Here is a 16,190-nt window from a genome sequence, read left to right on the forward strand (position 1 = left end):
TGAATCTGATAGAAAATTTATGGAATTGTTTCTAAAAGAGTTCTAAAAGAATGCTAAAAAACCAACAAATTTGTCTCATGTGATTTTTGTGCTCATTTGTTGAACTCCATGTCCCACTGTTGTAAGGCCATAATTGAAAATAATGGCTATGGAACTAGATACTAATAATAAACTTTTGTTCATTGATCATTTGTGTCATAAATTTTCTATTCAAACAAAGTAATATTGGTAAGGTCTTAAACTTATTTTGGCCAGTGTATGTACTTACTGAATTAGAAACAGCTTGAAGTATATAAGCAAAATCAAACATACATACACAAGGTGTTGTGTTGTTAATTTGTGAGGTGGCTGCATTTTTTATATATATATATATATATATATATATATATATATATATATATATATATATATATATATATATATATATATATAAAATATTTTTCACATGTTTTTTAATGCTAGCATGGGTTGGATGGAAACATATTTGAGGAAAGATTTCATGACTAGATACTCTTCTTGAAACCAACACTTATCTGCTTTTCAAATAAGTTATTTTTTTTATTCCATAGGTTTCTGAATGTGCAAAGTGACCAGTCATAGTGTTAAGCAGGGAATGTAAACATCATATAAGTGTTTCACTTGGATGGTGACAAGTATGTATATATGTGTGTGTGTGTGTGTGTGTGTGTGTGTGTGTGTGTGTGTATGTGCATGTGTGCATATATGCATGAATGTTAGCATTAATGCACACATAAAATAAGTAGGAAGGCAGACAAACCACAAATCCCTTCAGGTAGATGGCCCTGCTTGATCTGTAGAAAAGGCATACAATTTTCATTATTGAACCCTTATGTTCCTTTTTGACATGGTAGTAGAGTACTGACACTAATTTCTTTTCTTTGTACTCTTGTTAGTGTCCTCTGCTCATTCTGCTATGCTTTGAATAATTTCTATATAAGTTTTGGTGGTGTTCTTGCATTTGCCTTTCCATACATCTCACATGGTGCATAATATGCTAGCTTTGCAATTTAGTTTTGAATTAATTTTGCTTATTATTCTGAATATATAGCTATATTATTTTGTACTTCCAATACATAGATAATATAAACCCTATAGCTAAAGCAAGACAATATCCAAGAACTTGAAAAGAGCATCATGGGGAAGGTCTAGCATATAGCTAATTCCATTCACTAGAGTCTTAAGGTAACTGTAGACTACCCATCCAAACAACTGAACAATAAAATACCTTTCCAAGTTACAAAACTGGCTAGTAACAATAAATAACAATGTACAACTTCTCCAGTCACATTTTACGAAACCCATGGTGACGAAGCACTAGTAGTAGAATAATAAGAAGCATATATTGTGACTATAGTAATACAGGGAAATACAAAATAATACACAAAACTTGATCTGCTGAATGCAAACCTCTGTGTGTCATAAACAACACAGAAACAAGATGTACAGAGAAGCCAGTAAAAAGTTAGGAACCATCATTGAAAAAATGTGTTTTCATGGTCAACCTTTACATGGGAGCTAACATTTTGTTAATTGTGGTGGTAAGGGTGAAATGGAAGATATATACAGAGAAAATGAGCTAAAAAAATGGCATAAAAGATACTCTGTTCAAAGAAACAAAAACATAAAAATGATCAGAAAAACAATCCACACAAATACCCACAATACACAGGCATATGTATAGGCATCTACCCACCCTCAGGTAGGAGCCTGTTTGCATACATTTATTTATATAGTAAGAAGAAAAGAGACAAGAGCAATAAGAGCATTTAAAATGCAAGCCATTGCAAATTGGAATACAGAAAATGGAAATTTAAATCAATATTGCAGGTACAGATATGAATGTTGCTAGAGGTCACGTATGCATATATGCACACATATGCACCCCTCCTATCTATCTATCTATCTATCTATCTATCTATCTATCTATCCTTCTCTCTCTCTCTCTCACTATGTTAAATAAATAATATCTCACTCACTTAAGAAACTTTTCTTTCCACAAAAATAAGAAATGAAAGAAGTTAAAATATGATGATGATGATGATGATAATAATAACGACGATGATGATGATGGCGATGATGACAACCATGACAATGACGATGACGATAATGATGATGATGGCATAGAATTTTGAGCAATTACTTTTATGACAATTTTCTGTTTGCAGGTTTTATATGAGACCACGATTGTTAGTCAATCATCTAAGAACATTGGCAACTAGAAAATGGCACTATCAAATAGACATAAGGATGAAAAGAGGCTGTCTTCTTTTTCTCAAGTTTACACTGTTGCCGTTATCATCACCATCATCATCCTGGCATCCATGATCAACATCATTATCATCAAGATCATTATCCTTGCAATCATCATTAACATCATTTTCATCATCATCATCATCGTCATCAAACAGATGCAAAGAAGAAAAATATAAAAGGGAAGAAAGCATATATAACAAGAAAAGGAAAACAATAAGCTACATCATTTAGTTGTGGAATCTATATTGTTCTTGAGTATGTAGATGATGATGAATATGATGTAGATGATGATATACATGATAAAGGTATAGATTGAAAAAATAAATTTCTTTTATATGCATGTGCATATATGGTTGTGTGTATATTTGTGTTTTTCTCTCTTAAAATATTTATTTTGCAGTAGTTTTTGTAATTTTAAACATTTATATTTTGGCTATAATTTTACTTTCAATTTCATAATTGATTCCTTACTTTCTTTATGACAGATACGTAAATTCTTCCTCCTCTCCTTATATCATTGTACCACTACTACCACATGATGCCTCCACTTTCACCAGCTCCACCTCATGAAACTCTCATACAACACCTTCAGACCAGACTATGCTGTCTGCATGAATACACACTACACACAAAGACACACAGATATGCATGCATACACACACAAATACACATACATGTGTACAAATGCATACACACAAATGCATATGCACACAAACATACTGACAGTTACAAACTCAAACACTCATAGGCACACATACACAATCATACATATTTATGCATGCACACTGAGATCCAGAGGTACACATGCATACAAAAATATACATAGACTCAAACACACAAATGCATACACACAAATATGCACCTACAAATAATCACACACATAAACATGCTGACACAGTTACATACACTCAAACACACCTATATCTATGCACACACTCAAACATATATACATGCAGTTACAGATATACATGTGCCACCTTCAAACCACCAACTCACTCTCAATAGTCAATAACTTATGCAGATCCTTTCTCTATCATTCAATGTATATATATATAAAAAAAAAGAAACAAAAACAAGAAAATAACAAGAAACAATTAAAAAAAAGGTAAAATTCAACAACCAAAAACTAGGAACAAAAAAAAAATTAATACTAATAATGATGATGATAATAACAATAATGTTAAAAGTAATGAAAATGACAACACTAATGAAGATAATGGTAATGCTGGTGACAACAACAACAACAACAACAAACAAACAAACAACAAAAATGATACTATTGCTTATGAAGATGATGATGGTGATAGAAATAAATGCTTCCATAAATATTTTTTAAGATTTCTATTTTATAATAATAATAATAATAATAATAATAATAATAATTATTATTTTTTATTATTATTATTATTATTATCATTATTATTATAATTTGTGAGAAAAATGTATGTTTATTGAAAAAATGTCTCTTTACTTTTAAAATAATATTGATTTCTACTATAACTCCTCACTCTTGCTACAATTACTAATGCTTCTGTTTTTCTGCTGCTGCTATTTCCACAGCTATTGCTGCTACTACAACTACTACTGCAGCTGCAACTGCTACTATTGCTGCTTTTACAACCACAGCTCTTCTGCTAACATTACTACTGCTGTAGTTACAGCAGCTGTTCTTGCCATGGTTGACTCCTACAACAGTAACACCATTGTATTGCTAGTATTACAGATGTACACACACACACACAGACATGCACACACACACACACACACACACACACACACACACACGAGCATGGTGCTGTGTAGTTAACAAGCTTACTTTGCAACCACATGGTTTCAGGTTCAGTCACACTATGAGATACTTTGCACAAATGTCTTCTACTATAGCCTTGGACTGTGTGGAAAGCCCATTACGTATGTGTGTATGTGTTTGCCCATATGTAAGTCTTCTCTCACTTTGACAGCTGGTGCTGGCTTGCTTACATCCCTGCAACCTAACACTTTCAGCAAGAGACTGTTAGAATAAGTGCCTGAGTTCAAAAATATGTATTGTGGTTGATTTGTTCTACTAAATTCGTCAAAGCAGTGTCTCAGCATGGCTGCAGTCCAATGACTGAAACGAGTAAAAGATATGTATGTACACTTATATATGTGCACACACACACACTCACTCTAGGATTTGAGCTTGCAGTGTGGCATCTTGAGCAGGTCATCTAATAACAATTGAGTGAACTCAGGTACCTCTAAACATTATAGAAATGTGTCAGACAAAGTGCACCTGTAATTCAAATGCATAGCCTTATCACTCAATGTGGCATGCTGACTCAACAAGAAGATTTCATTAGGAGTACATGTGTCTGTGAAATGCTCAGTTACTTATACACTAAAAACTGGCTGCTTATTTCTCTGTGATTGGTCAAATGATGTAGTCCCCTCTCCTCAGAACCCAATTAGGCTGTTCATCATTTCTCCAATCTGTAGAGAAATAGTTAAATTTGCCATGTTTGTATTTCTATTATGTAAGCTTACTATGCGTGTATGTGTATTAGTGTGCACATGCATATGAATATATATGTTTGAATATATATATATATATATATATATATATATATATATATGTGTGTGTGTGTGTGTGTGTGTATGTATAGATATTTATAGGTGTGTGTATATGTGTACATATGTTATACATATATATATATTCTTCTATTCTATTTATTCTCTTACATGTATGAGTGGATATTATGTATATATATATATATATATATATATATATATATATATATATATATATACAATTAAAATATCTATATATATTCTCTCCTTGTGTACATGCAGTCCAAATTTATTTCATTGAGTCAAGTCCAAGCCAATGGAGCAACATAGACTCTTGAGATGTCTCTTCCACATATCTCAATCCAACATGCCAGAGCACAACTCACCAATGTCCTTTCTTCATAAGTATGAGAACAAAATTTGCATTGTGGGTGCAAACCTTGTTTTTCAGAAGGATGTTCAAAGTATTTTCATAACCCTCCAAAAACTCGAGGGTGTGCCAGTGTACCTGTTGTCTCCAAACCTATGCTTTTCTCATTGTGTGCTCATATGTTATCTTCTGAGCCCCATGCATATCACATGGGCTCATGCATGGGCTCCCAGAAGACATGTCTTAGAGTAATGAGTGAACACGAACTAAATCAACTTGATCCATTCAGATAGGGTCTAACATATAGTCTTGTATAACCATCCTTCTTCCTTCAACTAAATACAAATTTAAAGTTATTACAGCACAAGCTTTGATAATATGAAATCTATGATGTTATATTTTGGTTACTGTTCAACTGTGTCACACTGAACCTACAAAAATCAAAATGTATTTCAGTCAGTTTCATTAAGATGTCATATTTGTTAGATATCACAAGATGGTTATGCTATGAATCTAAAATACACAGAATATAGCTTAAAGAAAGTTGTTTGAGAGTAATGTATTTAGGACATTACAGATGGAAGTAAAAGCTTTGTGTTGTATCATTGTTATTGCATGTTAGTAAGTATAGCATGCATCATATCTGTGATATAAGTTGACAATCAGAATAGTATTGTTTGTTAGAACAGCAATATCCTAGTTATATCCTAGTTGTTATATGTCAGCAGGAATGTTGTATCTGGCATATTACATGTTCATCAGAATAGCAATGTCTTGTAACTAAGATGTTACAGTGCTAGAATGAAGCAACACAAATCATGAACAAAAGCAATAAATAATAAATATATAAACAAATGAACAAGATAAATATAAAATGAAAATACATGAAACAAGCTATGAAGAATTGATTAATAAGAAAGCCAGAATGAACCAAAAAGAAAGAAAAGAAGAGAGAAAGAAGAGTACCTCGTATATGTTGATAAAACAAGCCCTCACCCCCCACCTCTATCATTCCCAGTTTGATTCTTCCCAGATGTTCATTTCACCTCCTGAAAATGCATTTAAGATAGAAGCAGTCAACCAAAACATGATTAGTCCTTGTTAACTGACACTGCACATTTCACTTTGTACAATGCATGTGCATACACCTGCCACTTTCCTGACTGTACTTTATACTATATACTTTTAAGCATTATGTGTATCTGTATGTGTTTATATATATATATATATATATATATATATATATATATATATATATATATATATATATATGTATGTATACAGATACAAAAAAAAAAGGAGAATAAAAGCAAAGTAAGAAAATCAAAAGTTTAAAAAAAAAAGCTATAGATCTAAAGTGAAATGAAATAAAAGAAAAAGAAATTTCTAAATTGAATTAAAAATATAAAACAAAGCAACAACAACGATGATGATGATGATGATGATGATGATGATGATGACAGCTGTTGGATCTGAATTGAAACTAGAAAGGAAAGAGAGAGAAAAAAGTCTAATTGAAGTTTCTATATTTCTGGGATGAGGAATCATTATTATACACACGATGTTTACCAAACTATTCCTCTTTGGAATGGAATTAAGTAGCAGAGCGAGGTGTTGCATGCAATGATAATTAACCCTTACAATACACAGAACAGCTGTGTGAGGTCAATATTTTCTCCTCCTCCTCCTCCTCCTGTTGCTGTTACTGCTGCTTTTGTGTACATTACACACACACGTGTATGTGAGGAGAGAGAGAGAGAGAGAGAGAGAGAATTTCAGCTGTTTGCAAATCAAGTCTGCAAGGCAGTTTTAATTCTGTAAAGATATCTCATTTTACATTTGTTGATAATATTGTTTTATACTTGAGGAAAAGTCATGAATATCACAACTTCGCTTTAACATTTCTCTAAATTTACAGTTTCTATGTCTAGTTAGAAGAAGTCAATATTTTATGTGCTGAAAAATCTTTTTATATTAAACTTAAAAAACCTTTGTTATTTCTGTTCCTTACATATTTTCCTTTTTCTTTTTCAGTTGCATCATAGAACTGTATTTGTGAGGGTTCATCATTATAATTGTTATATATGGTTACCACAGTTGTTGCAGCATAATATTAAAAAGCCTAGAGTTGTGACATTCAATTTATTTTAAATTTACCATCTAAATTTCATATTTTAATGGGTTTTTTTTTTATCAGAATTTGGAAAGAATTGTGTACCACTGAAAAGTATGTTATATGTTATGAAATTTGTAAAGCATATTATTACTTCTCCACTTAAATGATCAAATTGCTTGACAGATTTTTAGATATCAAACCTGGAATGTTGATTAATAATATGGAAAATAAATGATATTGAGTAGTATAAGGATAAAACAGTAGTCATTGTCCTCAACAGTATAATAGAATTTGGGATTAAATATTTCTTATGATATTGTAATGTATTCTTGAGAAATATTTTCAAGTCCATTTTACTTAGAGTAAAACTAGTGTTTTAACCCTTTTGTATTTATTTTTGTATTTAATTTTATATTTATTTTGAGATGCTCTGTGTTTCTTTCAATTACTTTAAATATAACAAAGAGTTTAGTAAAATAACTTAGTTATCATTCAGCTAGTGTTTGGGACATAAATTGTGACTAAGGTGGAAGATTTTAATTCAAAACTTATGAAAACAAGACATTTGTACTCAGAGCCAGAGCCAGTTTCAGCTGGGTTGGTAATGAAAGGATTAACATTCTCTCATGGAATCACTGATGAAAGTCAGAGAATATAGCATCTGGACAACTAACCAGTTTGATCTTAAACCATTATAACCATATAATGTCTAAACAGAAATTCAGTCTGGCTGTCTGCATGCCTGATTGTCTGTCTGTCTATCTATCTATCTATTTATCTAGATACCTATTTATGCATGTATGTATATATGTATATACAAAATTAGACTCTGAAGATATGGATGTGTTCCATACATTTATACAATGCAGAGCTGTCAACCTACTATTAAATATACATGAAGTACTTAGGATATACAATGTGTTACTGAAGTTTCATGGGTAAGTAGCTATCCACTATTAACTTAGCAGTACTTCATCTAGAATTTAGAAAGGACTCATCTAGAATTTAGAAAGGACTTTCATCTGATACAGATAAAGGCATATATACCTTAAATATATATGGAGGCACATACATGGTGGTTGTGTGGTAAGAAGTTTGCTTGCAAACTACATGGTTCTGGTTCAGTTCCACTGCGTGGTTTCTAAGCCTTGCGAGTGGATTTGGTAGAGGGAAACTGAAATAAAACCTGTTGTGGCTGTGTGGTAAGAAGCTTACTTCCCAACTACATGGTTCTGGGTTCAGTTCCACTGCAGGGCACCTTGGACAAATGTTTTCTGCTATAGCCTTGGGCTGATTTGTGAGTGGATTTGGTAGATGGAAATTGAAAGAAGCCCATCGTGTATGTATATATATATGTATATATATATGTATATGCGTCTGTGTTTGACCCCCCCCCCACCAGTGCTTGACAACTGATGTTGGTCTGTTTACATCCCTGCAACTTAGTGGTTCAGTAAAAGAAATCAATAGAATAAGTACTTTGCTTAAAAAGAATAACTCCTGGGGTTGATTTCTTCAACTAAAGGTGGTGCTCCAGCATGGCCACAGTCAAATGACTGAAACAAGTAAAAGTAAAAGAAAAGAGTAGAATATATATATATATATATATATATATATATATATTTACTTGTTTCAGTCATTTGACTGCGGCCCTTTAGTTGAACAAATCAACCCCAGGACTTACTCTTTGTAAGCCTAGTACTTATTCTATTGGTCTCTTTTGCTGAACCACTAAGTGACGGGGACATAAACACACCAACATCAGTTGTCAAGCGATGGTTGGGGGACAAACACAGTCACAAATAAGAAACACATACATACATATGTATATACATATATACAACAGGCTTCTTTCAGTTTCTGTCTACCAAATCCACTCACAAGGCTTTGGTCGGCCTGAGGCTATAGTAGAAAATACTTGTCCAAGGTGCCACACATTGGGACTGAATCTGGAACCATGTAGTTGGGAAGCAAGCTTCTTACCACACAACCACTCCTGCGCCTATATATATATATATATATATATATATATATATATATGTGTGTGTGTGTGTGTGTGTGTGTGTGTGTCTGTGTCTATGTTTGTCTTCCACCACCACTTGTATATATATATATATCCATAACTTAGTGGTTTGACAAAAGAGACTGATAAAATAAGTACTGGGTTTTATGTGTCCAACTATAATTCTTCAGGCTGGTACCCTAGCATGGCTGCAGTCTAAATGACTGAAAAAAGTAAAAGATAAAGGATAAAAGATTAAATATGTGTGTGTGTGTGTGTGTGTGCACGCGCGCGCATCTGCATATAAAATTTTCCAAGAAATCTTTTGTGTAATTGTAATTTTTTAATATTTAAATTTTCAAACTTCTGGACTTAATTTATTGTATAAACATTATAGGATAAGAATATTTTTCAGTATCTTTTTAAATGAAGTGGGGTATTTAAAATTCAGTAGAAGGGAAGCTAAAGATCATACTAGAATTTCAAGGTGAGCAGATATTAGTTTCTGCAACAAAATAAAATTCCAAAATGACAGAAAAATATGCATTGAAACTGTCTTCAATACAGAGTTTCTAAATTCAATTAAGCAGAACCTTAAAGGAAGAGGTCAGAAAAATGGAGTTTGACAAAAGATTTTGAGTTCAAAGGATAAGGGAAGACTTATGAAATTACTCTCTAGAGACATGAAGAAATTTGCTAAGGGGTACAAATTTTCTTGTAAAAAGTAAGGTATCCAGAGGCACCATTAAAGAATCTGCAAAAGGATTCAGAATTCATATTTGTAAGAACTCATTTCTGGTGTAAAAGAAAAAAAAAGAAAGAAAAAGAAAAAAAACCCTGAGTGATTGAACTAAAGCTAAAATGGTTCTCAATTTCTCCCAAGCTGTGACCTTCTAAGCTGAAATAAAGGTTTTCCTTACTTCAAGATGGCTATCATTCTGTTTGATTAGATCTGTTGATATTTCAAAGAAGACTGTCTATAATCAATAAGAGGACTTGTAAGTTTGGAAATAGAAGTATAATATGTGTATGTTAACATTTTTCTTTTTGTTCCTGCAAGATCATGAAAATGAGACTTTGTTTCAGTCTGTATAATTTTAAGACATTAATCCCATTGAAAATTTATGCCAGATCATTAGAGTAGAAGGTGAATTCAAGAACTTTTTTAAAAAAACAAAGTATTTTTATCTGTCATTTCAGAAACTCTAGCACAAATTAGAGGCCACATTATTGAAAAAAGTTTGCTGAAAGTATGATTAATAGGATTATAAAACTACAAGGTAATCATGTCAGAAGCATTGATTATTAAATTTTGGTTATGAATAAATGTAAATTCAATTTTTTTTTTGTATAATCCAATACAATAACTGATGATTTCAACAAATATTAAACATTTTCTTGTTTTAAATTTAAATTTTTGTTTGCCTGAGTGCCATTTTTATTGGAAGCATATTCCTTTACTTCTACCTCTCATGATCATTTCCAGTTATGCTTTTCCATTTTATTTTTTCTCCTTGCTTTTTCTGTTTCTTCAACTTCAATCATTCACTAATTCTCCTTTTCCTGCTGAGTCATCCATTCTTTTTCTTTTCTTCAAATTCTGGTTTTTTTTTGTCTAGGTATCTGTTCCTTCACTTTTCATCCTTTCATCTTCTAGTAACTCTGCTTTTCCTTGCTTCTCTTTTTCCCCACATTTTCTATTTATGAAACACTACCACTTTTCTTCTTCCATCATTTCATTCTCTATTTCTTTTTTACTTTCCTCTCTACTTTTCTTTCCCTCTTTCCCTTCTTCCTAAATCTATTTATAAAGAACAGCAATGTCCTCAATCTCATAAGGTGGTCTGGCTGGAGACCCTGTGTAGGTCATAGGCACTGCTCCTTCCTCTGATAGCCCCCCCCCCCCTCCACAAAATTACTCTTCAACACATAACTTCTTATGGCTCCTCCTCCTCCTCCTCCACCACCACCACTATTTGTAAAATGTTCTTCCTACATTGCAACATATAATAACAATAATTAAACCACAACAATAATAACATCTATAATGATTTCTAATATAGACACAAGACCAACAGTTTTATAGGGAGTGCATACCATCAGTTCCAGTACTTGATTGGTTCTTTTGTCTTAGCAATCCCAAAGAGCTGTAAGAAATACCACAAAGCATTTTTTCCTGATGCTCTAACAATTCAGCAATCCACTACCCTACAGTAAAAATAATTCTTTCTACCACATGCACAAAGCCAGCAATTTTAGTAGGAGCCCCACCCCCTACTGTCTTCGATTGGTGCATATTTTATCGACCCAGAAAGAATGAAAGGCAAAGCCAACCTAGGTGGAATTTGAACTCAAAATGTAAAAATTCAGAAGAAATGCTGTTAGGCATTTTGTCTGACATATACTCTTTTACTTGTTTCAGTCTTTTGACTGTGGCCATGCTGTAGCACCGCCTTTTCTGCCAGCTTGCCACCTTAATAATAAAAATGATGGTTTCAAATTTTGGCACAAAGCCAGAAAATTCGGGGAGGGGTTAAATTGATTACATCGACCCCAGTGCTCAAGTGGTATTTAATATACCAATCTTGAAAGGATGAAAGGCAAAGTTAACCTTGGCAGAATTTGAACTTAGAATGTAAAGACAGCTGAAATACTGCTAAGCATTTGGTCTGGCATACTCACTTTTACTCTCTTTTACTTGTTTCAGTCATTTGACTGTGGCCATGCTGGAGCACCGCCTTTAGTCGAACAAATTGACTAAAGGACTTATTCTTTGTAAGCCCAGTACTTATTCTATTTGTATCTTTTACCGAACCACTAAGTTATGGAGACGTAAACACACCAGCATTGGTTGACAAGCGATGTTGGGGAGACAAACACATACACACACATACATATATATACATATACATATATACGACGGGCTTTCAGTTTCCGTCTACCAAATCCACTCACAAGGCTTTGGTTGGCCTGAGGCTATAGTAGAAGACACTTGTCCAAGGTGTCACGCAGTGGGACTGAACCCGGAACCATGTGGTTGGTAAGCAAGCTACTTACCACACAGCCACTCCTACGCCTACAAAAAATATGGAATGCTTTATGAATTTGTGTGTCATCCTTGCGCAGGGGCCATGCTAATCTTCTATGTATCATTCCAATTTTTGAATATGTACTGCCGGTTAACAATTTTGCCAGCTTGCTGCCTTACTGCTGCTGCTGCTACTACTACTACTACTACTACTACTACTACTACTACTAATAATAATAATAATAACCCTGGTAACTTGAATGTGGAGTTTAAAAACAAGAACAATTCCTATCATAGTAGGTGCCTTAGGTATAATAAAAAAATATTCAAACAAATACATAACAAAAACACCAGGACTAACAAGTATATATAACATACAGAAAATAGCACTACTAGGCACCACAACATCCTATGTAAAACACTTTCAATACAGTAAAAATAAGAGCATTATGACAAACCACAGCACATACTCAAGACACAGAGCTGCGCTCAGTAGTGCAGTGAAAGTACATGATAAAAGTAAGACTACTGAATAATAATAATAATGATAATTCTTTGTAATTATGACACAAGGTCTGCAATTTATGAGGTGTGAGGGAAGTTGATTAATTCACCACAGTGCTCAACTGATACTTATTTTATTGACCCTGAAAGGATGAAATGTAAAGAGCGGAAAGAACAGTATGTAAAAGAAGCAAAAATATAAAACAAAATAAAAGACTGCAACTTTTATGTTCAATACTGTAATGATGAAATTACACAAATGCTGAAGTAAGGTTAATGGAACCACAATATTTACACAGCTTCTTGAACTAAATAGATTGGTTTTAAAGTCAACACAAGATCTTTAATTCTCTTCCATGCCATATCTATTTATAGGATGACCTTTCACCTACTGACTAATCTGTACAGCATCTCATCCATTCTCTCCATATGACCATATGGTGTTGCGTAATTCAGTTTATGTATGTATGTATATATATATATATATATATATATACACACCTGTGTGTGTATGAATAGATATGTATGTATACACACACACATACATACATACATACATACATACATAGATGTATGTGCATATATTTATCTATCTACCTCCATCCCTCTCTTTTTATAAATATGTGTGCATGTGTGTATGTGCATTTGTCAGTATGTTGATATATCTGTATGTGTGCTACGGGTGTGATGTACAAAATCGTTGCCCAATGCACAGTTCCTAATTACCAAAAGCTCTTATTCTGTTCTCCAAAGACTATAATTAACACCACCACTACCACTTCTGCTGCTACTGCTACTACTACTACTACTACTACTACTACTGTAATAACTACATTTTTGCCTGTAAAACTTTTTTTTCCTGACTATGGCACAGCAAGAGTTCCATGTGGTACAAGGTATCAGAAGTTATGAAAATGTTTACTAGTTCTGCTTGATTCTGGTATATTGATGGAACAGTGTTTACCAATTCCATTTTTCTTCTGAAGGATGTACTCTTGATCTTTACTGATTGTTACCTCTCAGTACAGCTGCCTTAAAAATGATAGCACCTAAAGGTGTCAAATTAATTAGCTAGCTATGTGTGTGTATATGCTGTTAAGGTAGTGGGAGTAAGAAGTGGGTAAGCGAAGGGAGAGGTAAGGAAAATCGTACATTTCTCTAGAACAAAATGTGTTGTATTGGTAATGAGATAAAAGGATATGAATTTGTATTTTCTATGGAGACCTCCTTTCTTCTTTTAACTTCTATTGTTAATCAACCACTCCATACACATCCATTTTTATATCATCATTATCATTCTTTCATGTCCAACCTGCAATGGGTTAGGTGGCTAAACATGATTTAATGACTTGCTTCAGAGTCTACTTTAGAATGGTTTCTATGTTTAGATTCCCTTCCTAATGCTAATCCCTTTACAGAGTACACTGAGTACATTTTTATGGCACCAGCAACTAGTGAAGTCACCATATAACTAGGAAGACAAAAAGTTCCTTTGAGTACAGAGGAAGTTGGCCTTATGTTCGGTGTTTGGTGTTAAGATTTAAATTTGAAAGAAGAGGCAGTAACAAGTTTCTTTCTGTTAATAACATATATACATACATATGTATGTATGTATGTATGTATACATAGATATGTATGCATTTGTGCACACACACACATGCATGCACACACAAATATTTACATATACTGATATATACTAATATATACATACGTGTGTGTGTGTCAGCATGGGTATATATATATATATATATATATATATATATATATAGAGAGAGAGAGAAATATTCTTATAATGGTATGTGTATAAAGAATAACAAGATTGGAGAACAATGAAGTCTGAGGTGATGAAAACAAGAGTAAATGTATAAGCTATAGGCTTTTATTGATCAAATCATCAAAGTAATAACTATATGAAGGTATATATATATATATATATATATATATATATATATATATATATGTGCGTGTGTGTGTGTGTGTGTGTGTGTGTGTGTGTGTGTGTGTGTGTGTGTGTGTTTTTGCTATTTATTTTGTTATATGCTTTTAAGTTATTTCCTTTCTTTCTACTTCTCCACCATCATCTAAAACGAAGCAATAATTAGGATACAAAATGGATTAACTCACGGCACTTGACTTGCTATATCCAAACAGCAAGCAAGTTATATGCAGAAACATCAGTAGTGGATAAATCAAATATTAGAACTGATACCCTAACTCAATGCCATATTATTGGAAGTGGATAACCAGATATTAGGACGTGGAGTTTCAATTATTGGAAATTGGCACCCAACATATTGGAAATCTATTTGTACATGCTTTTGTTTTTCTCTTTTTTTTTTTGCTATAATTGTTGTTGTTATAATCAAGATTGCTGTGAAGCTGAATAGAAATAAAACAAACAAAGCAAACCAAGAAAAAATAACAAAATAGTAAAAATACATAATAAATGCAAAAAATAACTACAAAAGAAGCATGGGGTAAATTGACATTGAGAGATGTCTTCCCTCAATAGGTGTAATGATATATCAATTTCTCTCTTTTCATGTGGATGTGGCCAACAGAATATGTTGTATATCATGTGCTTGTAATACTTGTTGGTAAATCTAGCTTTTGTTTTTTATCACCCATCACAACACTATCAGTTTCATCAACAACATTATAATCATTATATCTGTGTCACCAGTTAATACTCTTACAATTCTCATCACAGCCATTTCAATATAACACTTCCTTTCTTCTTCCTTCTCATTCTCAGTATATTAGAATCATGATAAGATTATAATTACAATGCAGAAGGGAAGTAATGATAATGAGGATGCTGATGATAATGAGGATGATGAAGATAAGGTTGAGCATCACAACCATCATGATCACCTAATTTTGTACCAGATCACAAACAGTAATTTGTCAGGTGATGTAAAGTTTGATTATTTCAATATTAACTTTTGGCTATAAGCAAAGTTTTTAGAGTTATATATAATTTCGTCTATTTTATTCTCTCTCTTCTGCTTCCTGACATAAACACAAAGCACAAAATATGTATAATATATATGATTTGCTAGCAATAGTTCAAAGAGCATGCCTGAACTTTTTGTCATATTCCAAAATTCTCTGAACCTTTACAAGCCATGTTAATTACTTGACTGAACTTTGGAAAAAGATTTATAGTATTGAAGCAACAGAATTAAAGTTGACCTTAGAGAAAGGATGTTTCTCCAAAATTACTACTGAGAAAAGAACTGCAAGTATTCACAACTCATAAATCTTGAATTCCTGACATACAAAATTAACCATTTATTTCTCACAAAGGAAATTCTTTTCAGATTCTCTGCAAGAGCTAGTATCG

General features: G+C 32.8%; 1 protein-coding gene and 1 non-coding gene across 2 annotated transcripts in view; both read right to left on the bottom strand.

The window, feature by feature from the left end:
* LOC106878977 (neuroglian) overlaps positions 1-16,190 on the bottom strand; it is a 552,234-nt gene that overhangs the window by 234,789 nt on the left and 301,255 nt on the right. The gene's annotated exons all lie outside the window — the stretch shown is intronic.
* On the bottom strand, positions 12,394-12,498 carry LOC128250096 (U6 spliceosomal RNA). The gene has a single exon (XR_008266219.2). It is a non-coding gene; the product is annotated as a U6 spliceosomal RNA (small nuclear RNA).

Source organism: Octopus bimaculoides, chromosome 1 (assembly GCF_046866305.1).
Source record: "Octopus bimaculoides isolate indiv1 chromosome 1, ASM4686630v1, whole genome shotgun sequence".
Classification (NCBI taxonomy): domain Eukaryota; kingdom Metazoa; phylum Mollusca; class Cephalopoda; order Octopoda; family Octopodidae; genus Octopus; species Octopus bimaculoides.